Source organism: Triturus cristatus, chromosome 11 (assembly GCF_964204655.1).
Source record: "Triturus cristatus chromosome 11, aTriCri1.1, whole genome shotgun sequence".
NCBI lineage: Eukaryota > Metazoa > Chordata > Amphibia > Caudata > Salamandridae > Triturus > Triturus cristatus.
Window position 1 is genome coordinate 119089312 of NC_140594.1, and position 16055 is coordinate 119105366.

The 16055-nt window shown below is 47.1% G+C and overlaps 2 protein-coding genes across 2 annotated transcripts in view; one reads left to right on the plus strand and one right to left on the minus strand.

The window, feature by feature from the left end:
- Positions 1 to 16055, plus strand: part of RSPH14 (radial spoke head 14 homolog) — a 530513-nt gene that overhangs the window by 370522 nt on the left and 143936 nt on the right. The gene's annotated exons all lie outside the window — the stretch shown is intronic.
- GNAZ (G protein subunit alpha z) overlaps positions 1 to 16055 on the minus strand; it is a 291338-nt gene that overhangs the window by 271917 nt on the left and 3366 nt on the right. The window lies entirely within an intron of this gene.

A 16055-nucleotide genomic window follows, 5' to 3' on the forward strand; every position in this document is an offset into this window, starting at 1 on the left:
GAAATGTGATTATTCTTTGGTGGATAGGGTTTTGGCTGTAATCAATGCAAGGTGGGGATGTGACCTTCGACTCTAACTTAAGTGACAGATACCTATAGTTGTGCTACAACAATAACACATTTTAGACATTGTCCTGTAATATCGACTTCACACACCATATGCATACTGTAGCCTGATAGCCAGTACTTTCACCAACATGGAGAAGCTGAGAGGAGTACATGAACCTTTGACGGGATGGACCAGACAAGTATCCCTTCCATTGCCCGCAAGAAGAGCTTGTACCCCCATTCCTTGAACTACAGAAGACTGTGCCACGCTGCCTGGTTAGAGAACTCTTTGTATGCTCCTAGTGCAGCCTTCTGGGAAAACTGTGGACCAGGCCCTCCTAAGAAAAGAAAGTCCCACAAGCCTTCATGTGAAGAACGGATCGAGCAGAAACACCAAGCCCCTTAGGAGGATGATCTAAGGGCAGACACACCAACTGTTTGCGTTCTCCGCCCGTTTGAACTAATATAGCCCTAAACTCAAGTGAGTGACAATTCTGCTTGGTGAATGTACTCACCCGCTGCACCCGACGCCAGTTCTGAGATTGGCTTTATTGAAGCTTGCCAGCTACACAGCAGCGTCCTCTTTAGAAGACTGTCCAGGGCCTCCAAACAGTCTAGCAGCACAGCATTATGGGTCTTCTGTCCCAGTTATACCCTTAAAATGCCAGCATACAGCAAGCCTTGAGTCGTCCCTCAGGTTTACTTAAGCGCCCCCGTCTCGATAAAAGCAAAGAACCCACAACTGCATCCTTGTCTTTGGCCAACAATAGTAGGTCCCATCATCCAAATCCCAACTGCGATCAGCAGGCCAAGCACAGAAGTATAGAGAGGAGTGCGGTACTCAGCACAAAGAATTGAAACAACATTTGAAGGTCCAAAGAAAGCAAATGTAGCAAGAGCAGATGATGGTAACAGATCCAGATGTGCAGGTCTCTACAGCAGGTGGTCCCCTGACGTTTTCACTGCATTTCACCCGAAATCACAATTCTCCCTATGTGTAACTATTCCTTGCAGTCTCACAATATCTAACCTCATCTATCCTATCTGCTCATCCCGCTTTACATGTGCAAGAGCTCATTCCAAAGATCTCACCATACTCCTCTGAGCTTCATCTTCCACAAAGAGACGGGAGAACATGCTTGACATATCTCCTGAGAGCGCGAGCCTAATCACAATTACTGAAAGACACTGAATAATGACTAAGCTTGGGTTGCAGAGTAGTGTGCTACCCTCCATAAAGCACTTCAACACCTTGTCAGGGATAGTAGGCGCTATATAAATAGAATACAATGAAGGTTAATTGGTAATATATAGGGAAAGCAAGTTATAAGGTATTCCATAATCTAGGAAAGAACGCACTAAAGAAGTACATAGAAAACCCTATCACCGCTCGTAAATGCAGCAAAGATCTAGAGTGAGAGCAAGTGATAAACGTGTGATGCTGAGACTCTCTGGGTCTCCAGAGACGACTGCGTCAACTGTATCCCAGGGTTTCTCATGGCTTTAACCTGGGGTGGGCCATGGTAGCCCCAGCTCGGCCAGCGAAATGAGAAGAGAGATTGTGGAAGGAACCATCCCACCATGGCATCTGGTTCAGTTCCAGTCAGTGTCTACCCATCCAGTCATGGACTCCAGCCATTCCCTGCTGGGCTACATTCACTGCAATACCCAGGGAACGGCCTTTGCCATACTGATGCCTATTTTTATACTATTATAAAACTGTAAGGGAAAGACATTTAATTACATAACAGTACGAAATCCCTGGGTCTACTCTATTTACTATTAAAGAATGTGTCCACAACTACATGACAAATAAAGACAAACACAGATACCACTATGGAAAAAGTTGGGCAGTTCAAAGGTGAGGGCGCAGCGCAAAACAAGTGAAAACAGTGAAACTAAAACTAGCTAGGAGGTGTCGATACTGGATTTATTCTAAGACACCAACTGTTAGGATTAAAACCAGAGCACCAGCGGTACCTTTGAACTATCTTATTGCTCTTCATATGAGGATTTAGTTTATCCTCGGTGTGACAAAACATCCCTGAGCTCCCCTCTCATTGAGAGGGTTGTAGCCCTCAAAGGAACTAGGTTTTTCCTTTGAGAGGAGAGTCCCTATGATGAAGCATGTCACCTGTTGGTGAGTGAGGGATTTTGTCCTAAAAAGGGAAATGCCCAACTTTTTCCATAGTTGTATCTGTGTTTGTCTTTATTTGTCATGTAGTTGTGGACACATTCTTTAATAGTGAATAGAGTAGACCCAGGGATTTCGTACTGTTATGTAAGTGTAGTTTGGGGAATAAGTCCCGGGTGGTCTTTAAAAGTTTCCTCAGGACCCTCCTGTTTTCAATTGGCGTTTGTTTGCGAGAAAGCCATTTAATTGGCAGTTTTTGGACAGCACGGATAAGGCGCAAGGGTGACAGAGTACTTTACAGGAACTTTGTGGGCAATCAAATGCAGGTGCAAGAAAAGAGAACAAAATAACTGCGGGTTCCCCATCCAGCTGTTTGGTGGAGCCGACACAACCAGAACCGTCTGATGTAGACGCGAAAGTAAACAGAAGTTAATCAAGTTAGGAGGTTATGACACCAGGAATGGTTCCATGTAGGACCAGAGAGGGGGTAACGTAGCAGCATTTACCACATCCAAGTCTCGCAGAGAGTCAAGGCTGGAGAACAAGCCTTTGTTTACTGGAGGGAAAGGGAGAGGCTCTCACCATAGTCCCAGTGTGGGATCATTCTTGAACTGATGGGACATAAATATTATGCTGAAAGCAAACCCCTCCTGTCCCCTTGTGCTGCCTTCAACAGGCTCAGAGTTGGGTGCAGTTTAGTTGCTTGGACATCAATGGCCGTCAAAGAGGGCATCTTCTTTATGGAAGAAAGGAGTCCTCTGCGCTTGCCGATATCCTCCCCCTCTGCAATTTTTACCAAAATAAAAGTCCTAAGGCTCAATTCACAACACCTTCTGTGTGAAAGTCAGACCCTAGTCCTGTAGGATTACGCATACATTTCTGTGACACAAATAGATTTTATAGTAAGTCACGGAGGAATTAACTTTCCTGAAAACAGGAGCATTGTACAACCATCACATATGCATATCCAGCGGCATAGCTTCGTCAGTAAGACTGGGGGAGTGGGAGCTTCAGATTTTCCGACAATCACGCTGGCATATCATGTTAATCATTATATGAGAGTGTAAATGGGAGCATGACTACATGTTGTAACGGTTGTAACCACTGTAACTCTTTGGCAAAATAATAAAATTACTCTGCAAAAAAGTGTTAATCAATATATGAGAAGCAGCGCATGAGGGGGCTGAAGGCCCAGCGCAAAGGGAAAGGAGTCTAAATTGTAAGGAGGTACTTATAACACCGTATTTTGTAAAATAACCATGTTCTAAGACCTTCAAAACAGAGAAGAGAGAGAGAGAGAGCGAGAGAGACAGAGACAGAGAGAGAGAGAGAGTGTTTTTGTCTGAGTATTTAAAAATCCCAGGTGAAATCCCAGACACCTTACCATACTTGACCGAAAACTCCTGTGCCCAACTATTTATTAAATAATACATTTATTGGGGGCTGAAACACCTCCCCCACCCCTAAAGCCACACCCCTGTACATATCTGAAACATTTTTAGCTTAATTAGGTTATCACATGCCTTTTTAGTTCTGGCTACCTACATCAGTAATTGTCTAGAACACCCAATTCCATCAGTTCTTTTAAAAAAACATACAATAAGAAGTACAGATAGAGAGGGAGGTCTTTTAATTTTGTGATTTTACTATGGTGTGCTATTGCTTGGATCGGGTGTCTATCAAGAATATGTGATGTTGCAACGCGATCATTTACATTGCGGTACGTTACATCGCAGTTATTACAACGCAAGTTGGTACAACGACTTGCGCTGGAGGGTGCTGGACTTAGGAATAGTGTGATTTACTATTCCAACTCCAGCCCACGTAACAGTAGGGAAGATGTGGGAATAGTAAATCATACTATTCCTTAGTGTATAGCACCATCCAGCGCAAGTCGTTGTAACGACTTGCGTTGTAATGACTGCGTTGTAAATGTATTGCGGTGTAATGACCGCATTGTAAAGGTCGTTCACCGTCTAACAAGGCCATGGCATTTTGTGGATGGTTACATTGTCCCATTTATGTTCCCATTAGGTTTTCATGATGGGTCATCAAATAGTAATGTTGTTAACACTAGAACCAGCATGTACCATTTGATGTATTTACTTTGTAAATATGCTAATATTTTAATTGCTGGTTAATGGATTCTTCCTTAGGAAGTGTTTGCTGTTTTTGATGCCTTACTTGTCATAAAGCCACAGTGCTAGTCACTATGCACCCTTGCACATTGATTTTCTGTGCATTCATGGTGACACTTTTGTTGGATTTGCAGCTTTTCAGTTGCAAAATAAAAAGCGGGCACGCATAGGCTTTTTTGCGATGCAACAAAAATACAGGCCCTTTTACCAAAAGTATCCACTATGCAATATTTTGCTATGTATGTCTTTTAAGGTCACCACTAACAACACAAACTGTATCTTCATGCTCCTTTTCATAATACTCTTCCTTAAGGGTTCAACTTTACTAATGTAGGCTATTCTGCAAAGGGGCCCCACTCTCAGCTCCCATATAGATTATTGTAGCCCAAGAAATTGCTTCATTATGACATTCCCTTCCTAGGACAGCTGAAGCAATGCATAGCTATCACCCAACACTTCCCTAACAAAGAGCCAGACTTGTTACCAGTGGTTGATCTTGTTGAACTCCCTCTGGTATCTCTATGCACAGCTGCTGGGTAGCAGTCATGATTGCCAACACAGAGGTGGTGCTCAAAACAAGATCTCTTTTCTGTATCATTTCATCTTTACAATAAATAATGCAGAGAAACGTATGGCTTTCCACCTGTACAAATCCTGTAGAAATGGAAAAGTGGGAGTCTTTCGGGGGCTAAATGGCCACGGTCAGGCATGCCTTGCCTGTAGACTTCCACCAGGCCACCTACTATCCATCCTTCAGACAAGCAATGATACCTTTGGCTTATGAGAGGACTAGTGAATTCATATATTCACTAAGAAGCAAATGAAGTGCTACAACCGGTTATAGAAGTCCACTCTCTCTTGATCGGCTGGTTCCTCTTTTTAATTCTGCTTGAGACTGTATTGCTTTATGTAGCCATGTAACAGAGTTAGAGGCTTAATTCTTGTAAAGTATCCTCTATCTGGAAGCTACCTGGGACTCATGTTCAGTACAGTTGGCTGCCCTCCAGCCCAGAGATTCTGATCCACACCCTTGAGCCTCAGGGCCATCCACCATATTAAAAGATCGTGGCCATGTCAGCGGGGATCATGCCGCTGGAAGTGCTTCTGCCTACGCAGGGAATGCGTTTGCGGCAAAACTGAACGCCTGTTGCCCCTTATGCCTTGGCAGTTGATAGGCATTATTTTTGTTTACAGAAACAAATACCTGAGGAGTTTATTTCTACATTGCAAAAAAAATCAATCACTGTGACTCTCAGGAAGTTTTATCTCACAGTGTGTGGGGGACATTGATGATTTTTCCATTCCCATGGTCTGCTGCACCTGGCAGAGACGAAGATCGGTTCTTCCGCCCCCGTTAAACAAGGCAGGGGAACTATGGGTTTGTCCTTTGGGCAAGAAGGCCCAACCCCGTGCAGCACAAACCCCTTGACAAAGCATTTATCTGCAGTTAAGGTAAGATTTGTATCCAGATATTAATTCTGTTCAAACTTGTATTTATGGTTCATTATTGCAAAGCCTTTATTATTAGGGTGAGCACCGCCCTCACTACTGACAGGGGCTCCAGTATGAAAATGTGCACACACACGCTCGTAAAGGTTAACATTATGAGGTTACCTATAATGTTCCCAGAATGCTCTCTAATCAGGAGCAAATACGTACAGAAGCTTGAAAGCAACATTGATGATTCTTTCCTTTTAAAATAAATAACAAAAAATAGCAACTAGAAGGAAAAGATTTTGCCAAACTGACACCTTAGGTACTATTTCTCTCAGGCATCATTTAGTAAATCATGTTTGATACATGCTAGTATTTCCCAAGAATATTAATAATGGAAAATCAGTGTAAAACCAGTTTTGTCAAGATTGAGGAAAACATCAAAAAGAACAAGCATTGGCGAAGACAATAGGTCTGGCAGTGGTTGCCAGTCTTTTGTTTTTGTCAATGCTTGTTTTGTTTTGACATTGTTTTTGTAAAACAATTTTGTTTCTGGAGTAACTGTGCCCTCACCAATGTAACAAAAGCATTTGCTAAAAGCAAACTTTTTCGGTCATAAAAAGCACACAATGCCATAGTGGTCCCTGGCACTGACGGAAACTACTTTGTTTGCCAATGTGCTCCTTGTGAAAGAGCATAATGATGTCAAGTTAGTCATTTATGAAAAGATCTATCCATCCATCTGTTTATCTATCTATCAATAAATATATATATATATATATTTATATATTTTTTTATTTTATTTTTTAACTTTTTAATTGGGACTCTGAGTCCAATTCCCAAGATGGCTGCCAACACTTCCTGGTTGAATTGCTGGCAGCCAATCAGATCTCAGCATGAGATCTGGTGGATCCGTGGACCGAATCCCTAGATATCTATAAATCCTTTTCCTCTGATAACTCCACAACTACTGAATGAATTTACATCAAATTAAAAAATAGACCTCTTTATGGACCAAGAGCAAGCTTTCTGCCAAATTTGGTATCATTCTGTTCTGCGGTTCGGGCTGTAGTTGTGTGTAAAATCTGTATGGGAAATTTCATATGAAATACAAATGTTTTGATCCCCCTTTCTCTCAGCCCTCGCTTGACGAATCACCCAAAAACGTTCCATGCATAACTAGACAAAGGAGGCCATTTTTGGGAGAAACATTTGTTAAGATTCATCAAACTGCCCCAAAGTTATTAGCAAACCAAAAACAGTTTGTCTATGGAAACTAGGTCCTAACTATAACTACCTACTGGCGACTGCAAAGGTGTGGGTGAATGGCAGATGAAAATATAGGCTCAATTATTAAAGAAAGTCACAAAAGTGCACCTATGGAATGTGTCCTATTGTATCTGTCCTTGCATTAGAGCAGATTTCTGAATTTCATTAATTCACATGAAATTACAGAAGTAGGTCTATATACTATACTCCTAGAAAAAGCCTGTGATCTTCTTTTTAGCATAAGCAAATATCCATGTGTATGTTTCCTCATGCAAAAATCTGCTGAGCGTTTGCAAGTTCACTTTCTGTACAGCCCTTTTTTTCCCCTCGCAAGAAAAAGTTTTAATTCTGCTCCATCAAAAGTAAATTTCAAACCATTCCCAGTGTGGGGAGAGATTAGAGAAGAGCTGGGGAAAACCCTTAAACATGCCAATTTATAAGTGTGCACAGACACAAAGGGATTTTTTGACTCTGGAACTACCACTTCTCTACTTCCACACCCCGAGTTGCATGAAGGTGGCAAAATAAGGGTATTTCTAGAATCCGCACCTGCTATAATATGAGTCCTTGTATGATCAGAAAATGCCTCAATATTTTGTCACCTCAGTGCATGGCACCAAATGGAGAAGTGGAGTTTTTGCAGGACAAGTAGATTTATCAAGCATCGCATCCCATGGACAAGTATATATTCTATATAATTCCTCAACCCTGCAATATATGGTTGAATTGGATTATTCTGTCACTTGCAGCCTCCATCAGAGCCTGCTATGTGCAAATGTTGATCTGTGCAGGTACCTGAAGGGTGAGCTAAGGGGGACATAAGACTGTGACCAAGTCTGGGGAGCTTAGGTCTACCATATTAAGCAGTAGCTTGGCCTCCCAGCATCATGCCAGTGAAACCCTAACATGCTAGCTGCATACTGCACTTACACAGAAGGTAGAGATGTACTTCCAGTAATGCATGCAGTGAGTTCCTGTAGCACAAAGTAGAGGGTACAGTGTTTCCCTGTAGAACAAGCTGCATGCAGCACATCCCTACTGTTGCATTCAAGTCTGTGTATGTATATAGTGCAGACCTAGCTCTAGAGAACGAGCAAGTGCTTCACAGAGGTCACAGGCGAGACATGCGGACGAGTTAGCCAGAAAGCAAGATCTGTGCGCCAGCAGCAGTGCAGAATTCTGCACTGTCCTGTAGCACAAAGAAGAGAGCGCTGCTTCCCCTGCAGTACAGATTGCTTGCTGCATCTTACTTTATGCACTGGTGGCCCCTCGGAGGGAACCCCCAGCACATGTTGCACTTCAAGGCAGGGCCCATTGGAGGTTCCATCTCACTCGTGCAACCTCGAGTATGGGCGGAGGAAGAGGGGTGCCAGAAAGCTGTTTCTTCTCACTGCCTCTTCAGACACACTCAGCTGCTGCTGCCCGCATTGTTCTGGTAAATATCTTTTTACCACACCCATTTGTTCATCTGGAGGAGTGTAAATGTTAGCCGATTATCAGGAGAATGGATGCTCGTATCTGCATTCGAAAGCTGTCTCTGGCCTCGCGCCCGCTGGGCTGTTTAGCCCGTAGTTGCCTACAAGGAAAAAGGGCAGAAAGTCCAGGACAAAAATGTGTTTTGCATTTCAGGTGGCTGACAGTTGGCACTACGACATATAATCAGGGCCACTGGAATTAAGGAGTTCTGCAGCTGCAGCATTTTCCGCATAATCATGGATTTTCTCATTTGCCACATAACGCACCATATGCTGTCTAATGTGAAGATTTCACACACAAAACATCTTGTTTCTAGCAGAAATGGTTCAGAGGTTGTTACAGAAAGCTGCTACACATAGTTATGAGGAGTACCAAATCTATTGCTCGGTTTCACCAGTCACCTTTCAGTTGCCGAATGCTTTATTCAGGCGTTAAGTTGGTACTAGTGTGGTGCACCTTAGTCCAGAAGCTTTTAATAGCTGCTAAAAAGTCAAAATAAATGAAATTATATTGTGACAGATTGTACCGCATTACTCCGCATAGTTTGCTTTTCCTAGCTGCCTACTTTTTCAACCCTGTTGCATCGTTTGGTCCCCCACTGCCGCATCATTCCAGTGGGCCTGCATATAATGCCTCCTGCCACTGCTGGCTTTTCAGCCAGCAGCATGTTGCATTGTGGGGCTTACAGTTTTGCTTTGAATGCTGCCGTTATGGGCTCAAAACTAACCCTGGGCGGACAACTACGCTACGCTTGCGAAGTTTGCGTAGTTTGTGCTACTTCGCGCTACGCGAATTGCACGTAGCACAGTGCATAATCGCGTAACGTAGCGTAGTTGCCATTTTTTGCTCGCGCGTGGTCCTCAACGTCAAGTTGGTGACCGCGAGCGAGAAAAATGACATCCCAGAGAGACTTTTTCCTCATTCGCGATCAGCAACATCAAGTTGCCAATCGCGAGCGTGGAAAATAAACCTCCCAGCGAGATTCTCAATGCAGGGAGGTCAGTTCCTCATTGCGAGTGGTCGCGTATGCTCGCGACCACTTGCGATGAGAAACTACCAGTCCCCGTTGAGAAAGCTGCCGCTTGAGTAAAAATCTACTCGAGCGGCAGAAAACGACAGCTCGCACTGTGCAAGATGCCGTTTTCAATGATTGCACAGTGCGGACAAGCATCCGGCACTGTGCAGTCCTCGTGAACAGCGCACTACGCAGCTCAGATAGTGCTACGCGTATCTCGCGTAGTGCGAAGTGCACTTTGCATAGCTATGCGTAGTGCTACTATGCAAACTATGCCCAGGGTTACTCAAAACCCCAGCATGCATAGTGATGTTGGTTACAGCGGCGCTATGCATGACATTAAGGCCCTTCTTGGTACATTTTACATTTATACTAAGTCATCTAGTCTATTTCAAATAATTGCCTGACTCACACATAAAACAAAAAGTAAACTCGGTTCACATATTTTGTGAGGGTTCACTCTTTCATTCTCATCATGCATTCAAACAAGCATTGTCTATGCAAATCGTTTTGTCTTTTGTGGAGTGTAAAGTTTTTAACCGAGCTTCACATGTACAACTTAAGTAGCAGCAGCACAACCTTCCCTAGCACAAAGAATAACTAAGGACCCGTGGCTCTAGCAGCAGGAACATCACATGGTTCTGTCACACATACAGAACAGGTGCAGGCACAGGTAGCTGACACACTCAAGAGGGAGGCTCTCCGTGAACTGACATACACATACAAGAAGTACAATCCTGGCGGTAGCGTAGCCAGTGTGTTGTGGGTCCAAGTGCAAGGAAGTAAATGGACCCGCTGTTTGATTTATAAAATACATCGATAAACAGGGTTCAGCGCCACTGCCCCTGCTGCACCAATGGAAGCTATCCCCTGAGTCCTGAAGAAACAGCCAAACCTTTTATGGAATTACCATGCAATCATGAACAGATATAAGGTGATGAACCCTCACCTCCCTAGGGTGGAATGCATCCTCAATGGGTTCCACATCAGCTTCAGAGAGTACAACTGTTCACTGGTTGTAGACTCAAAATCTGCCTCTTTTCAGGTTCAATGTTGGCATGTATGCTTTAGCCCAAACTGAGTGCAGCATTTCTGTATCACAGTGAAAAAGAGCTGTTTCCTCGTACACGTGCCCAGAGTCGCTTTTCCCTGAATCACGCAGAAGGAGGGAGTGTTTGTTTCTCGGTAGCACAGCTCGAAGCTTCACTTCCTGGTGTTTCGCAGAAATTGGGCCTCTATTTCCCTGTCTTCATCTGCACTTCCCTGTGCTACACTGAAAAGAACGAGAGCAGCTCTAGTGTGGCATAGTCACTGCCCACAGCACTGCTGTGCCCCAGTGCTGCAGTGGCCTCCAGTGCAGACCCCTCACACACTGCCCCTCCCCTTGGAGTGAGCAGTTCTCTTCCAGGTCCAATGGAGTAAGGTGCTGTAATCTCCCCCGAAACCTATAACCCCCGCCAGACATTATATTGTGGTGGGCAAGGTTTTAAGTGGGATGAAAGACCGGGGGGTCTCTCAAAGGGGCGTGGCCTATGTAGTGGTTTAAAAACACGTACGCTAAAATTCTGTTCTTTGCCTAGTGCGCCGCCCGACTTGTATTTTGCTGTTTCTGTCATTGCATCCAGATATATGACACAACAAGTAACATCATACCTACAACAAGTCAGGACTATTGCCTTTGTCAATGGTTGTTAGTTGCATAAGATAAATAAGCAGCAATTATGGCTCGTTGTGTATAATATTGAAAAAGCTTCCACTTAAACCCCGGGTGTCAGCACGACACTGAGATTTCAAAAGAGAAGGGAAATCCAGAGTGAAAAGACTCTCTTTCAAGGATTTCCCTTCCCCTACAAGGCTCACCTGGCATGACGTCATGCCGTAACTTCTCCACTAGTGAGAAGTGAGCAGTGTGAGCAGCGCACATTGATGTGCCTGCTGTCACTGCAGTCCGGAAAAAAACGAACCGCCTGTGCCAGGGCACAAAACAGAGCCCGATAGAGACACGTTTTGAGGCCATCTTTAAAAAACTGCCGGAGCTCAGACTCGGTGAGACCCGGCCCACTTAAAGCCTTGGTGGTGGGTAGTGGTCAGGGCGCTTCGTGCGTTCGCAGGCCGATGCAGTAAAAGCGTAGCATCCCTGAAGAGCCACCCTACTCCAGACCACAGAAGTAATACGTCCCCACTCAACAACGTCCTGCTTGGGAACCAAAACTGGAAAATCCGGAGCAAGGAGGTTTCTCTCCTCCCAACAATTCTTCAGCAACAGCATCCCTCCTCTCCAGGTCTACCTCCATCCGCCCTCTCTCCCCGTCCCTCCTCTGCATGGCTACCTACGTCCGTCTTCTTTCCTCTCTCCACATCCCTCTTCTGCATTCCTACCTCCACCACCCTCTCTCTCTCCCCATGTCTACCTCCATCCAACCCTCTCTCCTCCTCCCTTCACCCCATGCCTCCCTCCATCCGCCCTGTCTCCCCACCCCTCTTCTGGATGTCTACTCCACCACCCTCTCTCTCTCCTCCTCTCTTCTCCCCATGCCTCCCTCCATCCGTCCTGTCTCCCCACCCCTCTTCTGCATTCCTATCTCCCCATCTCTCCTCCCCATGTCTACCTCCACCAACCCTCTCTCCTGCTCCCTTCTCCCCATGCCTCCCTCCATCCACCCTGTCTCCCCACCCCTCTTCTGGATGTCTACTCCACCACCCTCTCTCTCTCCTCCTCTCTTCTCCCCATGCCCCCCTCCATCCGTCCTGTCTCACCACCCCTCTTCTGCATTCCTATCTCCCCATCCCTTCTCCCCATGTCTACCTCCACCAACCCTCTCTCCCATCTCTTCTCCCCATGCTACCTCAGCCTGTCTTCTTTCACTCTCCCCATCCCTCACTACATTCCTACCTTCATCCACCCTCTCTCCTCATCCCTTCTCCCTTTGTCTCCCATCCCTCTTCTGCATGCCTATCTCCACCTGTCCTCTCTCATTCTCCCCATCCCTTCTCACTCTCCCCATCCCTTCTCACTATGCGTACCTTCGCCACCCTCTCTCATTCTCCTCATCCCTTCTCCCAATGCCTACATCCATCTGTCCTCTCTACCATCCCTCTTCTTCATGCTACCTCCATCCACCCCCTCTCTCTTTATCCCCATCACTTCTCCCCATGCGTACCTCAATCCACCCTCTCTCACTCTCTTCCTCCATTCTCCCTATATCAATATAGCAGGACAGAGCTGGGATTGTCTTTCTGCATACATTCCAATAGACACGATTCAGGCAGGAGACTCCTGATTTGTTTATGCCCAAAACGGCTTCATTTTAGCTGTTTCCACCTTCAAATCTCATCTGCTTCAATGTAAGTCACCGGGGAAAATAAATGCTCTCCCCATCACTCTTCTGCATGCCTGCCTCCTCCCACCCTCTTACTCTCTCCCCATCTCTTTTTCTCCATGCCTACCTCCATCCACCCTCTTTTACTCTTCCCATCCCTCTTCTGTATGCCTACCCTCATCCACCCTCTCTTACTCTCCCCACCCCTCTTCTGTATGCCTACCCCATCTCTTCTCCCTATGTCTACCTCCACCGGCATTCTTTCCCCATCCCTTCTCCCTATTGTCTACCACCATCTGTCCTCTCTCTCTCTCTCTCTCTCTCACTCTCCCCATCCCTCTTCTGCACGCCTACCTCCTTCTGGCCTCTCTCCCATCCCTCTTCTTCATGCCTACCTCCATCCACCCCCTCTCCTCTCTCCTCATCCCTCTTCTGCATGCCTACCTCCATCTGCCCTCTTTCCCCATCCCTTCTCCATATGTCTACCTCCACCCACCCTCTCTCCACATCCCTTCTCCCTATGTCTACCTCCACCCGCCCTCTCTCACTCTTCCCATCCGTCTTCTGCATGCCTACCTCCATTCAGCCTCTTCCCACGTCCCTTGGCTGCATGCCTACCTCCTTTCAGCCTCTTCCCACGTCCCTCTTCTGCATGCCTACCTCCATCCAGCCTCTTTCCACGCCCCTCTTCTGCATGCCTACCTCCATTCAGCCTTTTCCCACGTCCCTCTTCTGCATGCCTACCTCCATCCAGCCTCTTTCCACGTCCCTCTTCTGCATGCCTACCTCCATCCAGACTCTTCCCACATCCCTCGGCTGCATTTCTACCTCCATCTAGCCTCTCTTCCCATCCCTTTTCCCTATGTCTACCTCCACCCACCCTCTTTCACTCTCCAAATCCCTCTTCTGCATACCCACCTCAGTCCGTCCTCTCTCCCCACCCCTCTTCTGCATGCCTACCTCCATCCGCCCTCTCTCTCTCCCCATCACTTCTCCCTATGTCTACCTCCATCTGCCCTCTCTCCCCATCACTTCTCCCTATGTCTACCTCCACCCGCCCTCTCTCTCTCCCCATCACTTCTCCCTATGTCTACCCCCATCTGCCCTCTCTCCCATGCTTACCTCCATCCAACCCTCACTCTTCTTGTCTACCTCCATCTGCCCTCTCTCCCCATGCCTACCTCCATCCAACCCTCTCTCACTCTCCCCATCCCTCTTCTGTATGCCTACCTCCACCTACCCTTTCACTCTCCCCATCCCTTCTCCCAATGTCTACCTCCACCCGCCCTCTTTCACTCTTCCCAGCCCTTCTCCCTATGTCTACCTCCACCCGCCCCCTTTCACTCTCCCCATCCCTCTTCTGCATGCCTACCTCCATCCGTCCTCTCCTCCATCCCTCTTCTGCATGCCTACCTCCATTCGTCCTCTCCTCCATCCCTCTTCTGCATGCCTACCTCCATCCGTCCTCTCCTCCATCCCTCTTCTGCATGCCTACCTCCATCCCCCTATTTCACTCTCCCCAGCTGTTCTGACTATGCCTACCTCCATCTATCCTCTCTCCCATCCCTCTTCTACATGACTACCTCCACCACCCTCTCTCTCTCCCCATCCCTTCTCCCAATGCCTACCTCCATCTATCCTCTCTTCCATCCCTCTTCTGCATGACTACCTCCACCACCCTCTCTCTCTCCCCATCCCTTCTCCCAATGCCTACCTCCATCTATCCTCTCTCCCATCCCTCTTCTACATGACTACCTCCACCACCCTCTCTCTCTCCCCATCCCTTCTCCCAATGCTTACCTCCATCTATCCTCTCTTCCATCCCTCTTCTGCATGACTACCTCCACCACCCTCTCTCTCTCCCCATGCCTTTTCCCAATGCCTACCTCCATCTATCCTTTCTTCCATCCTTCTTCTGCATGACTACCTCCACCACCCTCTCTCTCTCCCCATGCCTTCTCTCCATGCCTACCTCCACCCGCCCTCTTTCATTCTACCTCCTTCCGTCCTCTCTCACCCGGTCCCCGCCCCTGCTCTCTATACATCCTCTCCAAATCTATCCCCGTAATTCCCCTCACTTCACGCCCCTTTCTTCTCTTCGAGACTACCTCCAGCCATGCGTTCATAATAGCCTCATCCCTCCTGGGTTCTTTTACCTTCCCCGTACCCAGCTACCTCTGTTCGCTCTCATTTTACCTCTCCTCTTCTCTGTCTACCTCCGCTCCTCATGTCCAACCTACCTCCTTCCTGCCTCTCGTTCTACCTCCATCGTTCTGTTTCTACCATCCTCCTTTTCTTTCTACCACTATCCATCCTCCTCAAGTCTACCTCCTGTCGTGCTCTCCTTCTACCTCCACCACCTCTCCAAGTCTACCTCCACCACCTCTCCAAGTCTACCTCCTGTCGTGCTCTCCTTCTGCCTCCACTACCTCTCCAAGTCTACCTCCACCACCTCTCCAAGTCTACCTCCTGTCGTGCTCTCCTTCTGCCTCCACTACCTCTCCAAGTCTACCTCCACCACCTCTCCAAGTCTACCTCCTGTCGTGCTCTCCTTCTGCCTCCACTACCTCTCCAAGTCTACCTCCACCACCTCTCCAAGTCTACCTCCTGTCGTGCTCTCCTTCTGCCTCCACTACCTCTCCAAGTCTACCTCCACCACCTCTCCAAGTCTACCTCCTGTCGTGCTCTCCTTCTGCCTCCACTACCTCTCCAAGTCTACCTCCACCACCTCTCCAAGTCTACCTCCACCACCTCTCCAAGTCTACCTCCTGTCGTGCTCTCCTTCTGCCTCCACTACCTCTCCAAGTCTACCTCCACCACCTCTCCAAGTCTACCTCCTGTCGTGCTCTCCTTCTGCCTCCCTCCACAACCTCTCCAAGTCTACCTCCACCACCACTCCAAGTCTACCTCCTGTCGTGCTCTCCTTCTGCCTCCACTACCTCTCCAAGTCTACCTCCACCACCACTCCAAGTCTACCTCCTGTCGTGCTCTCCTTCTGCCTCCACTACCTCTCCAAGTCTACCTCCACCACCTCTCCAAGTCTACCTCCTGTCGTGCTCTCCTTCTGCCTCCCTCCACAACCTCTCCAAGTCTACCTCCACCACCACTCCAAGTCTACCTCCTGTCGTGCTCTCCTTCTGCCTCCACTACCTCTCCAAGTCTACCTCCACCACCTCTCCAAGTCTACCTCCTGTCGTGCTCTCCTTCTGCCTCCCTCCACAA